The sequence below is a fragment of the Balaenoptera ricei genome, chromosome 14, assembly GCF_028023285.1.
Source record: "Balaenoptera ricei isolate mBalRic1 chromosome 14, mBalRic1.hap2, whole genome shotgun sequence".
Taxonomy (NCBI): domain Eukaryota; kingdom Metazoa; phylum Chordata; class Mammalia; order Artiodactyla; family Balaenopteridae; genus Balaenoptera; species Balaenoptera ricei.
This window is the reverse complement of record NC_082652.1, coordinates 31,034,637-31,043,927: the sequence shown is the minus strand read 5'-3', so window position 1 is coordinate 31,043,927 and position 9,291 is coordinate 31,034,637. Positions and strand designations below refer to the sequence as shown.

Here is a 9,291-nt window from a genome sequence, read left to right as displayed (position 1 = left end):
TAAACCCTTTGTAATATAATATCCAGTTCAAGAAACTAGCTATGAGTTTTGCAAGCTGGAATAAAAAATTAATAGCCAGCTTTAAATTCAGAGATAGATCTCAACTAATCCAGTTTCAGGATTTCTCAAAGTCACTGTTTGGCCTTGATCTTATGACAGACTAGTAACTATGATGCTTATAAATATGGTTATTTTTAAGACTGTCTTTAAAAACAAGTTTTTGAGAAATGAAATTGAGTTATTTTTACTGAGGTGGATGGACCTAGAGTCTGTCATACAGAATGAAGCAAGTCAGAAAGAGAAAAACAAATACCGTATGCTAACACACATATATGGAATCTTAAAAAAAAAAAAAAAGGTTCTGATGAACCTAGGGGCAGGACAGGAATAAAGACACAGACGTAGAGAATGGACTTGAGGACACGGGGAGGGGAAGCGTAAGCTGGGACGAAGTGAGAGAGTGGCATTGACATATATACACTACCAGATGTAAAAGATAGCTAGTGGGAAGCAGCCGCATAGCACAGGGAGATCAGCCCAGTGCTTTGTGACCACCTAGAGGGATGGGATAAGGAGGGTGGGAGGGAGACGCAAGAGGGAGGGGATATGGGATATATGTATACATATAGCTGATTCACTTTGTTACACAGCAGAAACTAACACAATACTGTAAAGCAATTATACTCCAATAAAGATGTTAAAAAAAAAAACAAACTAGTTTTTGTTTTTTACCTAGGAAGGTAACAACAGTAATTTTTCAAGTGGCACAAAAAGGTAACACAATGAAAATGCTCCCTTCTACTCTAGAGCCCTCAGATGACCTTCCCACAGGCAACTACTTTTACTATTATTTTTACCTCTTCAAAAAAAAAAAAAGTCTATCATCTCTGTTAGCTATTAAGCTTTTTATTTAAAATTATGAAAAATTACAGGTTTTCCTTTAAATTAAAGTTACTATTGTAAAAAATGCCTTACACTTAGACATAATTTTTTTTTTTCCCACTAGACGAAAAGTTAGGAGTGGGAAGGTTTCAGATACTGGGTGAAAAAACAAGTCATGTATTAAGGATATGCACTGATTATTAACTTATGTACTACTTCAGAAGCAGAATATTGATTTTAGGTCGTTATAATTATAGGCATACTGTTATATCATTATCAAAACATATTCTATAGTTCTTAGATCATCACTTACATTGTACTGCAGTAGTACATATTAGGATTTTGAGTTGAATCTTGCTTAATCTTTTTGTCCATTTTTCTTGAAAATCCTGTCAATTTTTAACACAAGAGCACTGGTTTTAATAACTACAGATAGGCTTTTAAAAACACCTGGCAGGTGAAATTTCATTATAGTAATCCAAGATGGTTCCAAATGTATATGAACACACTGATTAAAAATTTCTTGCCAGTTTTCGGTTGCCTGAGATGAAGCTATATCCCAGCCTATTTTTCAAACCCATAAGGAGAAGTTGGCAGTGTTGAAGTGTCTAACACCACTTGCTCCCTCATTTCCTCTTAATTCCTAGCTCTGTGCTGTTTTTTACAAAAAAGATATTTAGGGAGGAAATGTTCTTATTGCTATTTAAATTTTTTAATTACAAAAATGAACCAACAATTAATTCAACTTGTCATTTCTCCTACTGGGCAAAGGATCTAACGTCTGGCTTTTTTGGTGGTTTTTGGAGCGGTTACTGAGTGTTGCTAGGGAAAGCTACCAATTCCTTAGAATTACTTGCTGTGACTGGATGGAGCCATTGCCCTAGTTAAGTCCTACAACATGATGATAGTCATAAGAGTATTAAAGCATTATATCTGTATAGACTCATATGATAAGCCATGATTGAGATTGTATTTTTCATTTATTATATTCACCTTCCTGAAATATGGCAGGATTTTTTGAATGATCTGATTTAACTGGACATCATGTAGCAAAATGTAACAGGAGTTGATTCTAAAGGTAAGAAGTTGGAAAGTAAATTTTGCAGATGGCTTCTAGATACCAAATACACACATTTTAAGTGTCTGCTAGTAATAACCCTAAGTAAATGTAATAAAACTTAACCTTGGCTAAGAGTGATGTTTAATGCTTGGGGTCCTTGATCTCCTGGTACTATTAAGAAAACATATTTTGCCCACTTGCTGAAGATGGATTCCAGGATTTGAGCCAATGAAAGACAGGGCTCTACAATTAAAAGCCCTAGCAACGTACTAATCAACTAGCTCCAGCTTCTTTTGAGGTCTCTATCCATAATAAGAATTAACTTCTTGATTCATACTTCTAGTTTCACACTGAAAAGGAAAATTAGCTCCTCTTCCCTTCATTTTGGACCTTTCCAATAAACTGGCTGATTTATAACTTGTCGCGTATAATCTTAATAGGAGCTTCAATAAAATTTTTTTTGCAACTTGATTCTACAATGAACTTTTCTTTTACAGATAGTGTCCTATTCAAGTGTAGTCAGTACAGTGCCTTGGATCACAATTGCCTTATGAGTCTTTCATGTATTCAGTGACTTTTAAGTAATAAGGTTGTGCATATAGTTATGGCATGAATTATGGTTAATTGATTTCAGCAAATTCAAGATTAGCTACCTTTTCAGTTTTGAACTGAGGCTCATACTGCTGTAGAAATAGCTATTGCCACTGCCATCCATTCTCCCTATGACAGCGAGTTAAATGAGAACCAACTCAACGACTTGAAGTCAGACAAGACTTGGTTAAATTTTTAGTGGATTTTTCTTTGTATTTCATGCCATAAATATCCAAATTATACGTAACAGTGATCCACTTCTAGCCACAAGGTTGCTCTCTTACAATTCATATTGAACCTAATGTTTTTAAAGGTGGGAGAAATCAGGAACCTAGGAAAGTAAATAGTGATGTTTAATGCAAGTTTATGCTTTATATGGTTAAATGCTGGGATTTAGCTTTCTCTGTCAAGTCTGAAATATATCATCTGCTGATTAATGACATAAATTCGTAACTTCACTCATTAAGTCACAAATGCGTGCTGTAGTTTGGAGGCCACAACGATGAGAGAGAGGATGGTTTCTCTCCAACTACGCAAGCCCTTTTATGGTTAAATAAAGGCATGCACAAATTGTCGCGGATTAACCTCAATGTAAATAAAAAGCGTCCAGAAGGAACTCAGTAAAATGGTTTCCCTCCGATTATGTAATCTCTGGTGGTTAAATAAGGGCAAGTACAAACTGTCGCGGATAACCCTCCAGAGGAAGTCAGAGTGCCAGCAGCTGGACCGCCGAGGCGGTAAATTTCCCTCCTGCACTGTCCTCCAGCTGGCAGTGCCCTGAGAAGTACTATCTCGGATGGGGGAAAATGCACTTAATTTTGTCTGAAAAGGTCATCCGAAGGTGTGACTGTGAGAGGGCGTATTGCAGAGTCCGTGCAGTCCCCGCGACAGGTGCACGCGAACGTGCTTTAGGGATGGGCCCGGGGCCCACATGGCTCAGGTGAGGGGCGCGTTGCAGCCTGGCCAGCCCCGTGCTTCCGCAGGTGCGGCCGTCGGCGCGCAGGCGCAGTGCGCGGACCTGGGCGCACCGCCTTTCCGAACGACCCTGGCCCGCAGTCCACGAGCCGGGGCGGACACCCGCCTCCGCCGCCAGGCGGGGCCGTAGCGTTGTTCTCCCGGGTACCAGCTCGCAAACTCGTCCGCCCGCCCCCGCAAAAATAACATGTGAATACCCAACGTAGATAGAGCCTCCTCTTCCTGGCCGCCATTTCCAGAAGTTTCCAGTCACTGCCACGGCCATGGTCGCCGCAGAGCGCAAAGCGACACCCGCCGGCCCGGCACGTCGGCGGCGCCTGCGCGGCTCCCTCGCTCCCCTAGGCCCCTCCCTTCTGGGGCCGGTGCCGGCGGAGGGGAGGCGGCGAGGCGGGTGGGGTCCGCACCCCCGCGTCCACTTGGTACGCCCCGACCCCCGCCCCCGGCTCGGGAAGCTTCTCCCGGCCCAGCCAGAGCGGCGGGCCGCGGCGGGGAGGCGGGCGGAAGGGGAGGCGGGGCCGGGGGCGGAGCGCTCACGCCGCCCGTCCCGTGCCCGGCGCGTCACGTGCCCGCGCCGCGGCCAATCGCCGGACGGCGCCGTCCTGGGAGCGAGCAGGCTGTGGTGAGGGGCGGCGGAGACCGGAGATGTTTTCGAGCCCGGCCTTGGCGGCGTTCGCGGCGGCGGCGAAGACCACGACAGCGACGGCGGCGCCGAGGCCCTCGTTCCGGTGGTAGACCCTCCCGCGCCGGCCGTGACTCGGGTCCGTGCGGGCGAGGGGGGCGTGGCGACAGGCGAGGAGGAAGGGGGGGCGCGGTTTCAAGCCCCGGCCCCGGAGCCCGGGAGGAGCCCCTCAGTCGCGCCCGCTCCCGTCCCCTCCCCCGAGCGAGGTAGGGACGCGCCCCGCCCCGCGGCGCCGCGCTGACAGTACGGGCTGCCCCGCCGGGAGCGCCGTGACCGCGGCGCGGCGGGAGCTGCCCGAGCGGGGGGCGGGGGCTCCGCGGGCGGCCGCGCCGCTCCCGGAACATGGCGGGACCGCGGCGCGTGTGCGTGCGAGGGAACGAAGGAGCGAGTGTGCGCGGCCGGGGGGGCGCCGCCGGCAGCCGGGCGGGGTGGGGGCGGGGCGGGGCGCCCCCAGCCCGGGGCCGCGGGTAGGCAGCTTCGCGGTGCGGGCGAGCCGGGCCCCGGCGTTCTCGGACCCTCGGGCCGCCGGGTTCTTGGAGCTAGTTCGAGGGTAATACGGTGTGACGCAGCCTCGAGGTTCCCAAAGCGTTGAATAAACGGTTGTACAAAGAGGTCACCGAAGCCCAGCTGACAGCTGTTTTAATAATAACAGTAAGAAATAGTTTAGGACGGGAAGTTGACACTCTTGCACCCGTTGAAACCGTAGGAAACATTTTAAGCGGTGTTAATGGTCGAGAGTGTAATTTCCACCCTGCGGACGCAGTGAAAGGGGTCGCAGACCCAGGGATCCTTAACACTTCGGAATCGGCTCTAATCCTGAAGTTGAAGTGAACCTGAGTTCTCAGTCATGTGTCCTTTATTTTAAAACGGTTTATGTAAATTATAAAAGAAGGCGAACTGGTGAAATAGCTATTTTAAAATAAATTGACTGTTGATTAAAAACATATGCTCATATAGGCTCTTAAAAATCTTGGGCACTGATCTGTTTCAGTTTTTTCAGTCGTTATACAAAGGCTTTCCTGGAGATTAGCTCAGAACTGGCAGAACATGTGCTATATTGGTGCCAAGTGGCTTAAAAAACAAAATGAGATAGTGTCGACTGTGTAAGATCAAGTCGTTGTATTAGCTAAGCTTGTTGGGAAAAGTCTTTAATTTGGGCTAAACGCAAAAACATGTAAACATTCGACATGTTTCATAGGCAAACGGGGGAAGGCTTTACTAAAAGATCTTTTATAGTCGACACAAGCAGTAACTAAATTTCTAAAGGTCTGCAGACGTTGACTGAGTAAGGTCAAGCCTAACTATTCGGGGTATGTGTTCTATTTTAGGGACAGGCAAGGTGTTAAAATGAAGTAAAACCTAAGTAGTATTCATGGAAGGAAAAGAGCAGGATGCCTGTAATGTTCTTAATCTCTCTGCTTTCCATAGTTGTTGTCAGGATGGCTTTATGAACAAGCAGAGCTGGGAGAGTGGAAATCTCTGGGTGTGTATTCCATGAAGACTATTTGAGGCAGAGTAAAGAAAATAAAATATTCAGATGAGGAAAGAACTTAGTAGGTGGAAATACATTGTGCGGTCTTTGATTTTAGTTCTTTAATATCAGGAAGGGGGGAAAAAAGCTTGAATTTTGTTTGGAGATGAGCGCCCAACTGGTGGAATGAATTTAAAAGGAAGATGTTTTTATCAAATTGTTTGTGTTACTTTTTTTTTTTTTTTTTTTTTGCTATAGAAGTTGCTGAAAAAGGTAACTGATAATCTTCGAGGTAGACTGGAGAAATAGGGATATTTGGAAAACTTCATTGGAAAAGAGGTTTTTATTCTATAGAATAAAAATAATAGTAAAAATGTTCAGTTTCTTGGTATGAGTTGACGAGTAGTTAAATTTTCTGTAAGCCATTCTTATGTTTTAAGAGCATTGTTTCAGGCTAAAAGGAGAATGAATAGTGAGATTAATCATTTCCATCGTAGTTCATAAAAGGTTTAGACAGCTTTCTGTATATAAACTTGATGCTACTGAAGCAACATCTATCAGATAGACATGAAGAATTTATCCAGTAATTGCAGTAGGTTGCTTAATAGCTAATGACACCACTTTCTGACTTGGAACTTGTTGCTGAAGCTGACATCAACATGTATTTGTAAAATGTTTGTACTCTGTAAAGGTTGTAGTTTAGAGATTTATCCTTAGAACTGGAAGAGACCTCAGATTTTCTAATCCGTTTCCCTCATTTTACAGATGAGAAAATAAAGGCCTGGTAAGGGGAAATGACTTACCCAAGTCAGCACAGCTAATTAAAACAGTCTGTGGTTTGGCCTAGAGATTTTTTTTTCTGAAGATGCTAATTTGCTTCTTTCTTTAAGAAGTAGCTTTATGGAGTAGTGGAAAGAACAGGCAAATAAAAGTGAGAAGGCCAGGGTTTAAATTCTTGATTTGTCACTTCCTAACTGTGGTTTTTGACAAATCATACTTTCAGAATCTTGCCTTTGTAATCTGCAAAAAGTAATTTTCCTGTATAATTTACAGGATTGTTTGATGGAACAAATGTGATTACATATGGAAAGCATATTATATACTATAAGCTTTTATCTATATGAAATGTGGTGATATTATTTTTAGAATAAATAGTTTTCTACTGTATTATCTAAGGTGTCTAGATCCCTAGGTTTTTGCTTAGCCTTAGCTTCATTGTTTTGAGCACCTACTGTTTTACAGATTATAACTCCCTGTAGATACATTTTCTGATCCCTACTTAGTTCTAATCTTAGTAAAGCCTCTTATGAACATTTTAAATATTGCGGTTGTTAGAGCCTGACTTCCTCTGGAGAATATGAAGTTTCTTCATCTAGCATTTGAAAACATTCTCATATACACTCATGCATGCATAATCTGTTTCTTTAACAGGCAGTGGCTTTTTAAAAGTAATAGTGAAAGTATCTTAGTAGCAATGTTAATTTGTTGCTAGTTTCTAGATAATGGCAATAACAGGAGGTAATTTCCTTTATAAACTCAGCTTTTGAGTAGTTCATGTTAAGGTTATCTTGTAGATCTAAAATATCCATGTAGGAATGTTAAGAGAGTGTTTGTTGACTTTTGCTGTTAGGTTTAAAGACCTTTTTCTTTTAGTGCTTTAAATCGATAATACTGGGAACATCAACATTGTAGTATTGTAGTGTTACATACATGGATTATTTGTAATCTTGAAGCTAAAGGTTATGGTAAACATTTGTTGAGCATGTAGAATCTGCACGTATCTGTGTTCAAAGTTTTAAGTGAAATATTTCAGATAATTTTCATAATAACCCTGTAAAACAGATACTGTGGCTGAGGAAAATGAGGCTTTGAACTGTTATGTGGTGTACAGATATTCACAGACCTAAAAAAGTGACAGACTCTGCCATCCCCATTCTTAACCATTTCTCTGTATTCTATCTCTCAGAGTGTTCAGCTGATTTTGAGAAGTTTTAGGGCAGTTTTTCTTAAGTTTCTGACTTTGTGAAAAATTTGGGGGGGAGGTGGTGGGCAGCATTCTACCCTCTACTGTGTTGGTTAAAAAACAAAAAGAAAAGAAAATACCTTATGAGAATTGTGGAAAACAGTCCAGCCAGCCTTTTAATGAGATGCTGATGTAGTTGGGTTTTTTTATGTTAGTTGTCAGAAGCAAATTAGTCTCGCCAGCAACAGAAGGACTACAGTTGTTAACAGTACTAAGAGGCTGTTCTGACAGACTCCACCTTGATATTGATGTTCATTGTTCTAAGGAAACATACTTTAAACAGAGTGACTGAAGGGAAAAGATAACTAACCAAATTCATTTGGGACTTTTATAAAGGAATAGATCCAGCAAGAGTAAATATGAGTTTGTCCAGGTTAGAAAATAGCAACCAAAAACTAGGTTTTCTGATTAGTGGAACCCTCCACAATTCTAAGAAATTCAAATTCAGATTTAAGTTCTTAGAAAATTATGTTTAAACACAGAAATGCTTCCAAATTGAGGTAAATAGAAGAGGTAAACTATGAAGCTGCAAGTTGCAAAATCATTTCTTTTTCTTCGGCTTTTAAAAATTGTGTCTTTTTTTGGCCGGTCCCTTAATATTTGTTTATTGCACTAAAATTGTGTCAAAATATGTAGTAGTTTACATTTCTGTTTATCAGTTTGTATTTGGGCCACAATTGGGGGAGATACCACAAATATTAGTGATAAATACTATGTTGTTAAACTACCTTATTGCTTGAAAGAGTTGGGAGAGTCCTGTAGCTTCTTACATTTCAGATTGTTGTTCTTCCTACATAGGAGTTTTGTTGGCATTCTGACTTCTAATAGAGAACAAAAACCATGTGTGCGTGGCTCTCTTTCTAGAAATAGCTGTAGTAACTCACGATAAAAGATAATAGTATGTAAAAAATTACAGTGTTCTGTAGTTCATGAAGTACATTTTATATCCGATCTCTTGAATTTCACAACTACTCTGAGATCAGCAAAAAATCCGCTAATCTGATGATATTGAACCATGGATAGGATCCAGGTTAAAATTCTCTGGAGTAATGCTAGACTCCTTTGAAATGCACTCGTGAAAGAGAAGCATTAGCAATCTGAAGGAAGAGGAAAGAAACACCTACTTTTATTCTCTCTTCCACCAAAGCCGCATTGTACACAGCTTTCTTCCGTTCTGTTCTACCACTTCTGAAACTTTAACAAGCAGGGTAGAAGTAAATACTAAAAATATTCTTTATACCAGTTTACTAATTAGTGCTGGTGGTTAATGATGTTACTTAGATGAGAAAATTTAAAATTTACAGAATGTTTCCTACCATAATTTGCACAAAAATATTGTAACTAGGAATAAAGCCTTGGCTTATATTCTAACATTATGTACTAAAGTCTTGCAACCTCTGAGTTAAAATAAGTCCTTTTTACCAGAGTTTAATTTTGACTATTTGTAAGTTACTTGGTGATCAAAGAAAAGACCTTTTATTGAGCTTTAGTACTCTAGGTACTGTTAGATACTTACATATGTGTTATTTTAATATATGATGAGAATAGATACTTTATATATCTAGTTATGAAGATACTTCAAAAAGTTGTTACTGGAATGTTTCCAACTC

The 9,291-nt window shown here is 41.3% G+C and overlaps 1 protein-coding gene across 4 annotated transcripts in view; it reads left to right on the top strand.

The window, feature by feature from the left end:
- The first annotated feature begins 4,084 nt into the window (after positions 1-4,084).
- The window catches only part of ANKRD12 (ankyrin repeat domain 12), a 111,880-nt gene continuing 106,673 nt past the window's right edge, over positions 4,085-9,291 (top strand). For 2 of the 4 annotated variants that reach the window (XM_059895554.1, XM_059895552.1), the window contains exon 1: positions 4,085-4,266. The gene's annotated coding sequence lies outside the window, so the exon portion shown is untranslated. Of the gene's footprint in view, positions 4,394-9,291 lie in introns of all 4 variants that reach the window. The other 2 variants (XM_059895555.1, XM_059895553.1) reach the window with 1 other exon arrangement.